Source organism: Pseudorca crassidens, chromosome Y (genome assembly GCF_039906515.1).
Source record: "Pseudorca crassidens isolate mPseCra1 chromosome Y, mPseCra1.hap1, whole genome shotgun sequence".
Classification (NCBI taxonomy): Eukaryota; Metazoa; Chordata; class Mammalia; order Artiodactyla; family Delphinidae; genus Pseudorca; species Pseudorca crassidens.
This window is the reverse complement of record NC_090318.1, coordinates 3,949,789-3,965,356: the sequence shown is the minus strand read 5'-3', so window position 1 is coordinate 3,965,356 and position 15,568 is coordinate 3,949,789.

Below are 15,568 nucleotides of genomic sequence, written 5' to 3'. Positions count from 1 at the left end.
TAAACAAACAATTTAGTCCCAGAAGTGCCCTTTGGGGAAATTCTATTTGCTTATTGAAACATTGCAAAGTATTGAACATGATTCAGTTTAATCATTCTCTCAAAAGGACAATTAAAAAAAAAAAACACCCAAACTAAAAAACTATACTTTGGAAATAATCATTATTTGGAAACAGTGCTTTTTTTAAATTTTCATTTTAATGTTTAACAATTGCTGTGAGCTTATTGCCAAATCATGTATTTAGATTTTTATCTTATAATTAAATGGTAATACTTTCTTCTCTAATGATATTTTTTCCCTTTGGGAGAACTATATCCATAATAAAAATTTAATGATAAAAAGGGTTTGCATTATTTGATCATAACAGGGACTCCAATTGCATCCTCCAAGTACAACCATTGATAACAAGTGTGATTTGATTGGGTTCTATATTTTCTCTTTTATCTGCCTTTGAAGATCTCAAAGGTATCCTCTGGGACTCCACAGCAAAAATGTACTCTCCTTCCCTGCAGCCTTTATTTTTGTCCCTGAGAAAACTGACATATGATGGAAGGTGTCACCATTAGGGTTTCCTCTGTAAAATTAATAAACAAGTTATGTGTGTGTTTAAAATATGGCAGACACGATTCAATGCATTCAATATGTATTATGCCATTTATTTGTCACATGGTAAGAAAAGTCCAATCATCTTCCCCTTTTAATATGTGAGGAAATTGAGGCAGAGAAAAATTAAATTGTTCAAAGTCAGGAGGGTAGTCAACAGAATGGTTGAGATGGAAACCTATCCATTTCTTTTGCTCTTAGATCACTACATAGTTTAACAACATAAGATCATGTATTTGACTCTAATTTGAAAAGATACATGTAACCCAATGTTCACAGCAGCACTGTGTACAATAGCCAAGACATGGAAGCAACCTACGTGTCCATCGACAGATGAATGGATAAAGAAGATGTGGTACATATATACAATGGAATATTACTCAGCCATAAAAAAGAATGAAATAATGCCATTTGCAGCAACATGGATAGACCTAGAGATTATCATACTGAGTGAAGTAAGTCAGACAGAGAAAGACAAATGTCATATGATATTAGTGGTATCTAAAAAAATAATACAAATGAACTTATTTACAAAACAGAAACAGACTCACAGACATAGAAAATAACCTCATGGTTACCAAAGGGGAAAGGGATGGAGAGGGATAAATTAAGAGTTTGGGATTAGCAGATATAAACTGCTATGTATAAAACAGGTTAAAAAAAAACCCAAAAAAACAAGGACCTACTGTATAGCACGGGGAACTATGTTCAAATTCTCGTAATAAACCATAATGGAAAAGAATCTGAAAAAGTATATATATATATATATATATATATATATATATATATATATATATATATGACAATCACTCTGCTGTACACCTGAAACTAACACGATGTAGTAAATCAACTATACTTCAATTTAAAAAAAAGAATTTAAAAAATGATAGTGCATTTAATAGGCATGTATTACCATTGATACAGATGTGATTACCTAAGATATAGATTTAAGAAGTAAAAATTATTCTGTATCTTTTTTTTAAGCCAAGAAACTGGCTGCCCCTGGAGGTCATAAGCCTTCAGAAGCCCATGGTCTTTCCAGGATGTCACCTTCTTTTTGTAGATAAGGGTGTATATTCCACCTGGAGTCCTTACCAACTCTGCAAGTGTTGACATTTCCTGATGGTGATAATAGGGTTTCAGGCTTTGCGTGATCTGCCCAATCGTCCTTAGGAGCATGAATGTTCTTGCTGAGCCGGATTAAGCCTCTGGAGCAAATCTAATACTCGTAGACCTGCAGTGGGAGGTATTTTTGACCTGATCTCACTTGCAGGCTACTCATCCCTGTGGAGTTGAACTCAGGGCTGTACACATGGGACCAGATAAGCATGTAGGATGTCCCATGTTATAGACCATCCTCCTTGGCACCATTGCATGCAGTCGTTCCCATCAACACTTACAATGGTCTCTTCCTCCCATCAGGGGAAAAAAGCATGATCCCAAAGGACTACATTTTGAAACAAAATCCTGGTTCAAAATTTAAATAGCACTTTGCCACATGACAGATAGGCTTACTTTGTGTAGGATTAATTTTCTCGTAGAAAATAGAGAAGGGTACTGTTTGCCGTATTCAGAAGTGAATCACTGGTAATCTTACTGTCAGTGAAGCAGAAGAAGCTGGACTTGGAGGTGGGTGTAGAGCATCCATCAGAAGGTATGCCAAGCCGTTGGTGAAAGTTTGCTGTTCATGTGACGTTGCCATTTCACACTTAAGGGAATCAGTTTGTGAGGTAGACAGTAAGGGCAGGGTGCATCTGGCTTACGGAACAACAAATTAGTTACCGTGATAAAACAAATTACACCGAATATACCTAGACGGGCGGATCAAATGTGTGCAAAGGAAAATAGTCAGTAAGCAGGAAGATGTAGCTCTACTCTTAAGTCCTGTTTCAGGGATGTATGTTGATTAGCAGAGTTACGCAACTTCAGTAGAACTCGTTATGTAATAAACCTTCAAGGAAGTGACTTGGCCGTGACATGCTTTCACGGTTTGTACTTAGAGGAAGGATGCTATCACACTGCAGAAAGGAAGGAAAAAGATCACTTACGTAAAAGATTACAGGAAGGAAGATGTAATAGATTTCTGTGCCTTCCTTCTAGAAATACCATCAAAAAAAATAAAACGTCTGCGGAGAGGAATGTGAGAAGAATAACGGATTTATGGAAAGGTCAGTGGAACACCCAGAAAACCGTTCATAGAATCAGAAAATGAACCCCAAAACACATTCCATCCACCTTCATAGGAATCCAGTGTACACACATGGACCCCTGTTCCTGACCTATGCCATCATAGCTTCACCTCTGACCTATGCCATCATAGCTTCACCTCTGACCTATGAGCATATGCATTTTCTTCTTGGTTTTCTTTTCTTTTTTTTTTTTTGTAACACTTTATTGAGTTGTCATTGATATACCCAAAACTGCACATATTGAATACGTATATACAATTTGATAGGTTTGAACATATGTAGGGACCCATGAAGTCATTAGCACAACCAAGGCCATGAACATCCATCACCTCCAAAAGTTTCCTCCTGCCCGTTTTTATGATAAGATCATTTAACTCGATTTCGACTTTGAACAAAATTTTCAGCGTGTAATAAAACATTGTTCACTGCAGGGACTGCTCTACTGCGTATCTCTAGAACTGGGGAGCTCTGTTTTCTAAAACAGTCACCTCTACAGAATAAGTACCACCATCCATTTTCCCAAACTTTTCTACAATGATGCAAAAGTTCCGTAATTATTTTTCACCTTGAAGGTCAACCTGTTGGATTGATCAATGTCTCCCCAAGTTCATGGTCCTCCACAACCTTATTTGGAAAGAGGGTCTTTGCACATGGCATCGAGTTAAGATGAGGTTATATTGCCTCAGGGTGGACCCTACTCCAATGGCTGACGTCCTTAGGAGGAGTGGGAATTTGGGTGTGGACCTGCAGAGGGAAGACAGCCATGTAAATGTGAAGGCAGAGATTGGGGTGATGCAGCTACAATGCCAAGGATTACCAGGGACACTCCGAAGCTGGAGGAGCAAGGAAAGGTCTCCCCTTACAGCTTCTGGAGGGGGTGCTTTCCTGTACGCACCTTGACTGCAGACTTCGGGTCTTCAGGACTGTGAGGGAATATGTCGTATTTTCTCTCTCTCTCTCTCTCTCTCTTTTTTTTTTTTTTTGGCCACCCAGTGTGTGGCACGTTGCTAAAGCAGCCCTAGGAAACTAACACAGTTACGTTTTTTTCCAAACAAACAACTTTTTAAAAATTTATTTTTTATTGAAGTATAGTTGAATTACAATGTTGTGTTAATTACTGCTGTACAGCAAAGTGATTTAGTTATATATACATAGATCCTTTTTCATAGTCTTTTCCATTATGGTTTATTACAGGATATTGAATATAGGTCCCCCAAACAACTTTTTATTGAAGTATAATTAATTTATATTGTTGTGTTAGTTTCAGATATACAGCAGTGATTCAGTTATATATATATTTTCAGATTCTTTTCCATTATAGGTTATTACCAGATATTGAATATAGTTCCCTGTGCTACACAGTAGGACCTCGTTGTTTATCTATTTTATATGTAGTGGTGTGCATATGTTAATCCCAAACTCCTAATTTATCCCCCCTCACTTTCCTCTTTCGTAACCACAAGTCACTTTCCCCTTTGGTAACCATAAATTCATTTGTATCATATTTTAGATTCCACATATAAGTGATATCATATGGTATTTGTCTTTCTCTGTCTGGCTTACTTCACTTAGTATGATAATATCCAGGTCCATCCATGTTGCTGCAAATGTTGGATCTATATAATAACAAGTAATTTTGCATCAGATTAAGAATAAGTTCTTCCCTGTATATAAATTGATATAGAATTTCAATGTCTTTTCCTGTTTTTATCTTTCCTTAAAAATATATTAAGGCAAATCTGTGATATACTTCTCATCATTTATCTTCCCTGTGGAGATTTTAAGAGGATTAACAGTCACATTTTGTAAATCTCTCTATGAAAAATATAGTGTATAATTAGCCAAAAGATCTGCAAATATCATTGCAAAATTGTCACTGAACATCTAAAGTCCTTAGAACATAAAATGGCTTTGTAACCAATTTAACTGGGAAAGTAGCGATTCTCAGATTTGGGGGATACTTAGGAATTACTTGTAAAATGCATTAAAATTATAGATCCCAGCCCTGCCCAGGAGTCTGATTCTGTAGGTCTGGAGTGAGATTAAGACACCTGTACATGAGTGAGACAGGTTGATCAAAGAGGATGTTGCTCTGCTACCATCTCGTTTTTTTGTTGTTGTTTTTTTTTTGCGGTACGCAGGTCTCTCACTGTTGTGGCCTCTCCCGTTGCGGAGCACAGGCTTCGGACGCGCAGGCTTAGCGGCCATGGCTCACGGGCCCAGCCGCTGCGCGGCATGTGGGATCTTCCTGGACCGGGGCACAAACCTGTGTCCCCTGCATCGGCAGGCGAACTCTCAACCACTGCGCCACCAGGGAAGCCCAGCTATCTCGTATTTATATTCCAGTTCTGGCCTTTTCAGTTCCATCTCAATGGAAAGTTCACCCAACTCTCTGGGCCTCAGGTTCCTCATCTACAAAATGGGAAGACACTATGACAACGCCTTGTATGAATATTAGGATCAAATGAAATTAAAGAATATATATGTATATATCTATATGCAATATAAAGTTGCACTGTATATTGCTCTATATAATATGAATGTAATTTTAACATAATATATTAATAAGCTAATATTTGATATAAATATGCATGCATAGATTGAATATTTTACATATGTAAATATGTAAAATCGCTCCCCCTGCTGTATGTTATTTTGGAGTGCAGAAAATATGTAAATAAATACATGTGTATTATATATAAAATGGCATTATAAATATGTATATATACGTATAATGTATTCACACAATATATATATTTTTCAGTCCAGTGTGTGGGTCCATTGAGTTCTGCATAAACAGCAGAACTTTTCAATTTTAATTTCAAAGCCATTGTTTTGCAAATGAGAATATTAGAATTTTAGAGCTGAGAATCTTTTCTCTAGTTGTTGACGTGGCCAGGGTCATGCAGTGACCTTACACCAATTCCATAACAAAAATCCGATTTCCTCTTCCCAATGCCCTCCTTTAAAAAAAGAAAAATCACGGGCTTCCCTGGTGATGCAGTTGTTGAGAGTCTGCCTGACGATGCAGGGCACATGGGTTCGTGCCCTGGTCCGGGAAGATCCCACATGCCGCGGAGCGGCTGGGCCCGTGAGCCATGGCCGCTGAGCCTGCGCGTCCAGAGCCTGTGCTCCACAACGGGAGAGGCCACAGCAGTGAGAGGCCCGCGTACCGCAAAAAAAAAAAAAAAGAAAAGAAAGAAAAATCACCAAAAAGGTACATTATTTTATAAGTGTGCTTTATTGTACAGCCTTCATATTTTTAGAATCGCATTATTTTTATACAGTTTACCCTTTTAAGGAAAAGAAAAAGATGTTGCTTACTGAACATAATGGTCATATTTGGTCATATCATTTAAAACCATGATTTATTGTTAGGCTATTTAACTTGAGTGCAATGCTTCTTTCCCACAGACAGTTGTGAAAGGAGCTATGAGATGACATTGTAAATATAAGAATTTATCATCGGTAATTGAAAAAGTACATATTTTGTGGAGCTAGATAATTTCTGAATAATCCCTTCCCCTGCTGTATGTTACTTTGGAGCGCAGAAAATCAACCTCTGTGCTTTTTCTACCTTGCACATTATTCTCAAGAGACAATCCGCCTGCCATTAGAAACCATCCATTGTCAGCGAGAAGGTTCCTAGATATTTAATATTGGCCGAGTGAGCATCTACAGTGAGCGGAGTAGAGATCCGTCACTCCCAAGGTACACTGACCTTTGGCTCTGGGGAGAGTGATACTTTCATGGCTGGATAATGATATCTCGTTCAATAGAAAGATCCAAACATGCTTTATCTTCATCAAAGCTATAATTACAACGAAGCAGGTGGCCAAGGGGCTGAATTGCCTTGGGGTGCACAGAAGCGTTAGGAAAAGGATTAGGTGGGGCTACGTCGTCAAGCTGTGATTATGCTGCTTGGGTTAAAATAAAGGGATATCAATCTTCATGCTGCCTTCTGCAAACACCTTCTGAGGAGAAAGACACAAATCAACCTCAGTCTCTCCAGCATGAGAGGATGCTTGTCAGTGGATGATGGGCAACAGGGTAAAGGGGAATCTCTCCTTGCATGAGACTTCAGATCTGGACAGAACCGTGCAATGGTCTTTCCTTTCTCTCATGCTCTGTGTTTCTTTTTCCTTACACAGTAATTGGGTTCCACATCATCCTACCCACCGATGATGGGGTTTTCAGTCCGTGTAGAGAGACATGACTGCAAGACTAAAGGGACAGTTAGATTTCACTGTTTTCTTGCATGTTCTCGTATCATCTGATGAGTGATGCATGCCATCCAAGTCATCCTTGACATCTGCACTGGAGATTAAAGCCACCAAAATGAAGGCAATCTGGGGTTTGGTCTGCCTGAGTTTCCCAGGGCTGCTGTAAGAAATCGCTACAAATGTAGCACCTTGAAACAACACTAATTTATCATGTTGTCGTGGAGGTCAGAAGTCCAAACTGGGATCTCCCTGGGGACTTCCCTGGTGGTCCAGTGGTTAAGATTTTGCCTCCCAATGCAGGGGTGTGGGTTCGATCCCTGGCCAGGGAGCTAGGATCCCATATGCCTCGCAGCCAAAAAAACCAAAACATAAAACAAAAGCAATAGTGTAACAAGTCCAATAAAGACTTTAAAAATAGTCCACATCCAAAAAAATAAAAATCTTTCAAAAATACAAAGCAAAGCAAAATGGGGTCTCCCTAAGCTAAAATATAGGTGTCCACAGAACTGCATTCCTTCTGGAGGCTTTAGGGGACAATCCATATTCTTACCTTGTGCGGCTTCTAGAGGTGCCTGTAATTCTAGAGGTACCTGTAATCCGTGGCTCCCGACCCCGCTTTCAACTTCAGAGCACATCACTCTTCCCTCGGCTTCTGTCTTTGCAGGTCCTTCTGTGACTCTGACCCTTCTGCTTCCCTCTTAGAAAGACCCTTGTGATGACATTGGACCCACCTGGATAATCCAGCATCATCTCAGCATCTCAAGGTCCTTAATCACATCTGCAGAATCCCTTCTGCCCAGTAAGGTAACCCATTCACAGGTTCCACGGATTAGGATGTGCACGTTTTTGAGGGTTGTTATTTTCCCCCTACAGGTCCATTCTCAGTTCTTTTTTTGTTTAATTTATTTTATTGAAGTATAATTGATTTACAGTGTTGTGTTAATTTCTGCTGTACAGCAAAGTGATTCAGTTATATATACATATATCTATTCTTTTTCAGATTCTTTCCCATTATGTTTTATCACAGGATATTGAGTATAGTTCCCTGGGCTCTACAATAGGACCTTGTTGTTTATCCATTCTATATATAATAGCTTGCATCTGCTAACCCCAAACTCCCAATCCGTACCTCCTCCACTCCCCTCCCCTCCCCCTTGGCAACCACAAGCCTGTTCTCTCTGTCTGTGAGTCTGTTTCTGTTTCGTAGATGAGTTCATTTGTGTCATATTTTAGATTCCACATATAAGAGGTATCATATGATATTTGTCTTTCTCTGTGTGGCCTACTTCACTTAGTATGATCATCTCTAGGTCCTTCCCTGCTGCTGCAAATGGCAATATTACATCCTTTTTATGGCTGAGTAATATTCCATTGTACATAGTTACCACATCTTCTTTATCCATTCATCTGTCGATGGACACTTACGTTGTTTCCGTGTGCTGGCTATTGTAAATACTGCTGCTATGAACATAGGGGTGCATGTGTCTTTCTGAATTAGAGTTTTGTCTGCCATTCCCAGTTCTGAGCTCAAAATACATAGACAGCCAAGGCAGGCACCTGGTGACTGTCACTTCACACCGTGAGTAAGAGCCATAAAGACTGCACGGCTGAACTAAAGCAGCCAGTTAGACTTCTCACTTAACTTTATTTAACTGTGTTGGAATGCTTTAACTATCAGGAATATTGCTCTATATAAGCTGGGGCTGTAAATTTTCATTCGTGTTGGGATTTAATTTTCATAGATATTGGGAAGGTGATCTGTATTTGCATTTAACATGGTGTACGGATGAAGTAAGAAAAAAAAATATGATTGATGGGTGGAATTATTAGAAGCAATATTCAAAGGGCGATTGCTTTCACAAATGATCATTCAGCTCTCCAGGCATGGAAAGTGGATGACATCTTACTTATTGTGTGCAGTAAGTATCCTGTGATGCAATCTGTATTTATAAATACGTTCCTAAGTGCTTGATGAATTTTAGAAATAACAAAGCCATATTGCTCAACCTCAAAGGACGATTTTAACACTATTGCAGGAAGAAGAGGGTTAGAATGAGGTTTAAAATCCCATAATTGGAGCGCTATTCAAAATACTCTGACATCTAATGATTTCATAAATTTAGTAGTACTTTTTCTCCCCCTGATTCTTTAACCATTTCAGTGCATAAGAGAGAAAAGGGTTTACTGTTCCTTAGTTGTAGAAATCAACTGTGCTTCTTATTGAGCTTCTAGACACATAAATTTATTCAGAAAGGCTTGGGGAGCCTATAGTGTGTCAAGCCCTGTGCTAAGGACAGTGCATGAAAAGATGGGAATGTCTAGGACATTGACTTCAAGAGTCTTGCATATAGGAGATACTCAGAAGTAATCGGACAGTTGCTAAGCTTTCCTGAAATCCATCAGGAGTGTGTCTGGAAACATTTCCTAGAGTGTGTGTCTTTCCTGGAACCAACACTCAGGTGTGTCCTGGGAACCAGGGCACAGATGTGGAGGGTTTAAAGGAAAACCTTAGTCCAGCTTCTTCGTAGCAAGGTATAGATTCTTGATACTCACAGTATGGCCAGAGGACCAGCAGTGCATAAGTCCCCTAGGCTGCTGTAACAAATTATCACAAACTGGGGACCTTAAAATAACAGAAATGTATTCTCTTGCCATTCTGGAGTCCAGAAGTCTGAAATCCAAATGTTGGCAGTGCATAGCTCCTCCAAAGTCTCTAAGGAGGACTCCTTACTTGCCTCTTCCATTGTCTAGTGATTTCCAGCATCTTTGGCATTCCTTGGCTTATAGACACATCACCCTGATCTCCACCTGGCCTTCTTCCCTCTGTGTTTCTGTGTCCAAATCTCCCCTCCTTAGAAGGACACTAGTCATTGGATATAGGGCCCATTGTGACCCAGTATAACCTCTTCTTAACTTGATTACATGTGCAAAGACCCTATTTCCAAATAAGGTCATATTCACTAAGGTTAGGACTTCAAGACATCTTTTGGGGGGACACTGTTCAACCCACTACACCAAGCATCAGCATCCCTCAGGAGATCATTAGAAATCAGATGCCCCAACTCTATGCCAGACCTCTTGAGTCAGAATCTGCGTTTTTTTCAAGAACCCCTTGTGTTTTGTATGTACAATAATAGCATGGGTATAAGGCAAGATACAACATGTCCCACTCTAAGATATGCAGATAATTTAGTACAGTCGCAGTTTGAGAGATGGTACAACAGAGACTTGGCAGGATTGGCAGGAAAACGAGATGAAGAGGAAGGGAAGGGACAAATCCTGAAAGAGCATCTTGCTGAAGATTTTCGGGGGCTGGGACCCTGAGATACTTACCATCATGTGGGTACCATGATCAGAGTTGCCTTTTGAGTTTGTGTGGCTGCTGTGGAGAAGAACTGATGGGATAAAAACTGGACAGAGGGATACATTTAAGAAGACCATCCAGGGATGCAGGGTGGAGTAATGAGAACCTGCATCAAAGCAGCAGGGATGGAAACGAGCCATGAGATTCAAAATATAGGGGAACAAAAGGTTAGTTCCATGAGAAACGATGGTCATCTGAATGTAGGAAGATGGAGAAGGAAGAATCAATGATGACCCATAGTGATACTGAGCAGCTTTGTGGACAGCGGGGCCGTTCACCAGGGATAAGGCAGTTCACGAGGACCAACTTCGAGGAGGTTGTAGAAATTTCGTTTTCAGACATCGACATTTCTAGGTGTCGGCAGCCCCTGAAGGAACAGGAGCTGTATATGTTTGGTACCCTGGAGAGTTGATGTGCTTAGAGACACATTTTGGGGGCCTCATCAGGATATTGGTCCCTTTCAAGCCGTTAGAATGAGTGTCATGATCCCAGGAGAGAATTTAGAGGGAAGGAAAGAGAAAAGAGGGACAAGGACAGACTCCAGAGATAATGATCTTGACTACTCTTGTTTGGAACCATATTTGGAAGAGATAAAACCAATGGGATGAAATGAAGACACCTCCCCTTGGGTGTGTCAACAGAGCAAAGGGAACTCCATCCTGGAGACAGGATAGCGTAGTGGTCAAGCCCATTGAGTCTAGAGTCAGCCTTCCTGAGTTTGTCACTCGCTCTGTGATCTTGGACACATGATTCAATGTCTATGGGCCTCAGTTTCCTCATCTGTAAAAATTAAGGATAATGATCCTACCCACCTCTTCTTTAACACATAGTAAGAGTTATATATGAGCATTAGTCATTTTGATTATCACCATTATTATGCTAGGATTGCAGTTTTAGTATGGGGGAGTCCTTTCTTTTTTAAGCAGGTATGGGTAATGTTTAGATGCCCTTTTTAGGGAAGTACTATTGTTTCTGAGCTATCAACACTCTGCAGCTTCAGCAACTTCATGGTTGACTCCTCTGCAGAGAGTAACCTCAGAAAGTTATGCTCCTTCCATGTCGGGGGCATAAGAGTCTCATCATCCCAGCCCCCCTCCCCAAGTCCTCTCCACAAGATCTCAGAGACCCCAGAGCTCACCTGGATTGGCTGACACCTTGTTAAACCATTTCCCAAGCTCCCTTGGGAGGACTCTTTCTGAGTCTTGCTTCCTCTGCCTTGACCCCCAAATACCTTACTCAACCTCCATCTCAGCATCTCCTTGGTAACAGTTCAGCATGTGACAATGACCATGTCATGACACTGTCACAAAGGCACCCATCATCTCACAGGATGATGAATTTGGGGGCAAAGAGCAAACATTAAATGAGGTGATTCTTATGATTTACAGACACTGTATATGGTAGGCTTCTAGTAGTGGAAAAAATAAATTCCTTTCTTTCCATGTTATCTGGTTTTATCAATGAGTTACTAGTCAGTTCAGGGTCCCAATTTAGAACAGATGACACTCAAATTAGGATAATTTAAAAGAGATATTTACAGGGACTTCCCTGGTGGCACAATGGTTAAGAATCTGCCTGACAATGTAGGGACACGAGTTTGATCCCTGGTCTGGGAAGATCCCACGTGATGTGGAGCAACTAAGCCCATGTGCCACAACTACTGAGACTGCAGTCTAGAGCCTGCGAGCCACAACTGCTGAGCCCACGTGCCACACCTGCTGAAGCCTGCGCGCCTAGAGCCCCTGCTCCGCACCAAGAGAAGTCACCACAATGAGAAGCCCGCGCACCGCAACAGAGTAGCCCCCACTCGCCACAACTAGAGAAAGCCCATGCACAGCAACAAAGACCCAACACAGCCAAAGATAAATAGATAAATAAATTAATTAAATAATTTAAAAAAGAGATATTTACACAGTGTATTCATTCCCTGTAACAAGTGACCACAATCTTGATGGCTTGAAATAACACAAATTTATTATCTTACAGTCAGAAGTGGTCCTTCTGGAGGTCAGAAATGGAATTTTCTGAGCTAAAATCAAGTTTTAGGCAGGGCTGCATTCCATCTAGAGGCTCTGGTGGAGAATCCATTTCCTTTCCTCTTCCAGCTTCTGGAGGGGCCTGCATACCTGGTATGTGGCCGTTCATCCGTCTTCAAAGCCGGGAATTCCGTCACCTCTTTTTCCATCTTTCCATCTTCTCTTTGACTCTTATCTTCCTGCCTCTCTCTTATAAGGGCCTTTGTGATTAAAACCCCCCTACTTTATGATCCGGAATTTTAGTCACATCATCAAAGTTTATATTTGCAATGGAACATAACATATTCACAGGCTCTGGGGTTAGAAAGTGACATCTTTGGGGGTCCATTATGCCAGTTACCATGCACCAGGACTCCGTACAAAAGAGCGGCTGTGTTACAGGGGAACTGCAAAGAAGCAGCAAGTAATCATAATACTGGAGATCTTTACTGCTCAGAAGCCCACTGGAAGAAGGGGAAGGAGGTTACCAGAACCTAAAGGAGATGGTCCCATGGAGAAAGGATCATGAGAAGAATTGCCTTTGCTTGAGAGACCCTGCCATCCTAAGAAGCACCATAGGGAGAAAGCCAGGAGAATAAATACCCTCTAGTCGTGTTCCCTTCACCCCACTCTCTGATCTCCTTGGCAGAGCTCCCCATTGGCCAAACCCAAGCAAGACCATACAGTCAGGGACCCTATTGATGGAATCTATACCACTCGACCTCTCTGGACAGGCAGCAGGGTGAGGGTGACAAGCATATCTGCCTGTGTGAATAGAAGATTCCCAACATCATTCACCCTCCGTGCCCCTCAACATGCATGCACATCCTTTATCTGGGACAATATCCTGACCTCAATATTCCATCAACCTCCAAATCATTGGGGGTGGATACCAATCTGTTCACAGTCTACCCATAACCTTAAATGTCAGCCATCACCCTGTCCTTGACATCAAAGATAAAAGGACGTGTAAATAACTTCATTTGTATCATTTTTTTAGATTCCACATATAAGTGATATCGTATGATGTCTGTCTTTGTCTTACTTCGCATAGTACGATAATCTCTAGGTCCATCCATGTTGCTGCAAATATATACACATAACTAAATCACTTTGCTGTCCACCTGAAACTAACACAACATTGTAAATCAACGATACTCCAATAAAAAGTTGTTTGTTTGGAATAAAAAAGATAAAAGGGAGTATAAAGGGAGAAACAAGTAACACAGGCTTCAGTCTGCTTCTCTGACCATGGTAAGAAGACCCGATTGGCGATGATACCTACTTTTCTGCATCACCAGTCTTCATGTTTCTGTCCATCTGCCAACAGCCCAACTTTAACTGGTGGAGGCAAAACCAAATGGGATTTAGCTTATTATTGTTTTCTTACACTTCTGTTTGTACCCACTAGTCACTGAGGTAGCAGAAACATGCTTATTTTTATGACATCCTTACTCCCTGAAGTAGAGAGAACACCTGATTTTTAAGAACGTTTTCTCTAATCACTTCCAATACATCGTTTGCCTCATAAAAATTTGCAGGTGCGCTCAGAACTTGGCAATGCCAGTGGCAGGTCACCAGGCAGAGATGGAAAAGAACTGCATTGGTTGCTGTTTGAATGAAATATTGATTACACTCTTCTTTTAATGCAGCTCATTGAGTGTGTGTAAATCTAAAAAATTTAAGACGCTCTTGCACTCTACCTCTAAAAGCAATAGAAATGGAATACATGTAGACAGGTTTGGGGTGGGCTAGTAGGGGAAATGGTATAGGCTACTGTGTTTTAACTGTTGAAATAGAGGTGGATGTTTTCTTTTTTAGTGCAGTAAAATTCAGATAACATAAAAGCAAACTATTAACTATTTTAGAGTATACAATTCAGCGGCATTGGTACATTCACAATGTCTTGCAACTATTACCACTAGCTACTTCCAAAGCATTTTCATCATCCCCAAGGGGCATCCCATTCCCCTTAAGTGGTCTCTCCTCATTATGCCACTGGAGTGTGTGTGTGTGTGTGTGTGTGTGTGTGTGTGTGTGTGTTTAACATTATATTGTCACATAGGAATAAAAGCAAATCATTCCGCCTACCTTGGTTTATCTTGACATGGTGGTCCTGAAAAAAGCTAATGCCATTCTTTTCTTTAAAGCTCTTTTTGAACAGGAGAAAATCTAACAAAGTTTAATAACATGTATACATAGGAGAGACCCAGAGAAACTGACTTACTCTTTAATACTTTTATGCTAACTTTTTTTATTATGGAAACTCTCAAACACATGCCCAAGAAGAGAGTGAATTCCTGCAGACTTATCGTGGATGTCCCATATTAATATTTACCATGGATGTGCCAATATGAATATTTGCCAACCTTTGTTATTCATTCCCCTGCTTCTGCTTTATACGTTTGTCTTTGTTAAAAGTCTGTTTTGGGGACTTCCCTGGAGGTCCAGTGGTTGAGACTCCACACTTCCACTGCAAGGGGCATGGGTTCGATCCTTGGTCAGGGAACTGGGGTCCCACATGTGTCACGGTACGGCCAAAAATAAAGAAAGTCTGTTATACCCAGTTCCAGAGAGCACACTCTTACCTGTCACCCCTTTAACACTCAGCTTTGACAGATATGAAGGTTATAAATAAACACGATGCCACTATCACATCTGGACTTGTTTCCATAGTGTCCACCTGGAACTCATGTCATGAATGTGACCTTATTTGGGAAAAGGGTCTTTGCAGAAGTGATAAAGTTAAGTATCTCGAGATGAGATGTTCCTGGATTGACAAGTGGGTCCTAAACCCAATGACAAGTGTCCTTTTAAGAGACAGAAAAAGAGGAGAAAAAAAGACACACAGAGCAGAAAGTGTGAAGACAGAGGCAGAGATTGGAGTGATGAAGCCACAAGACAAGGAGACCAAGAATTGCCGGAAACCACCAGAAGCTAGGAGAGAGGCACGGGGCCCATCCTCCTTCAGCATCCCTAGGGGGAACCAATCCTGCTGACACCTTAACTTCAGACCTCTGGCCTCCAGACTGTGAGAGGATATATTTTCCTCCTTTTCAGCCACCCAGAGTGTGCGAATTAATACAGCCTTCTCTAGGAAACTTATCCAGCACTGAATAGTTTCTGAAAGTCATCTAACACTTGTTCATATCCAAATTTCCCTGATATCCCTAA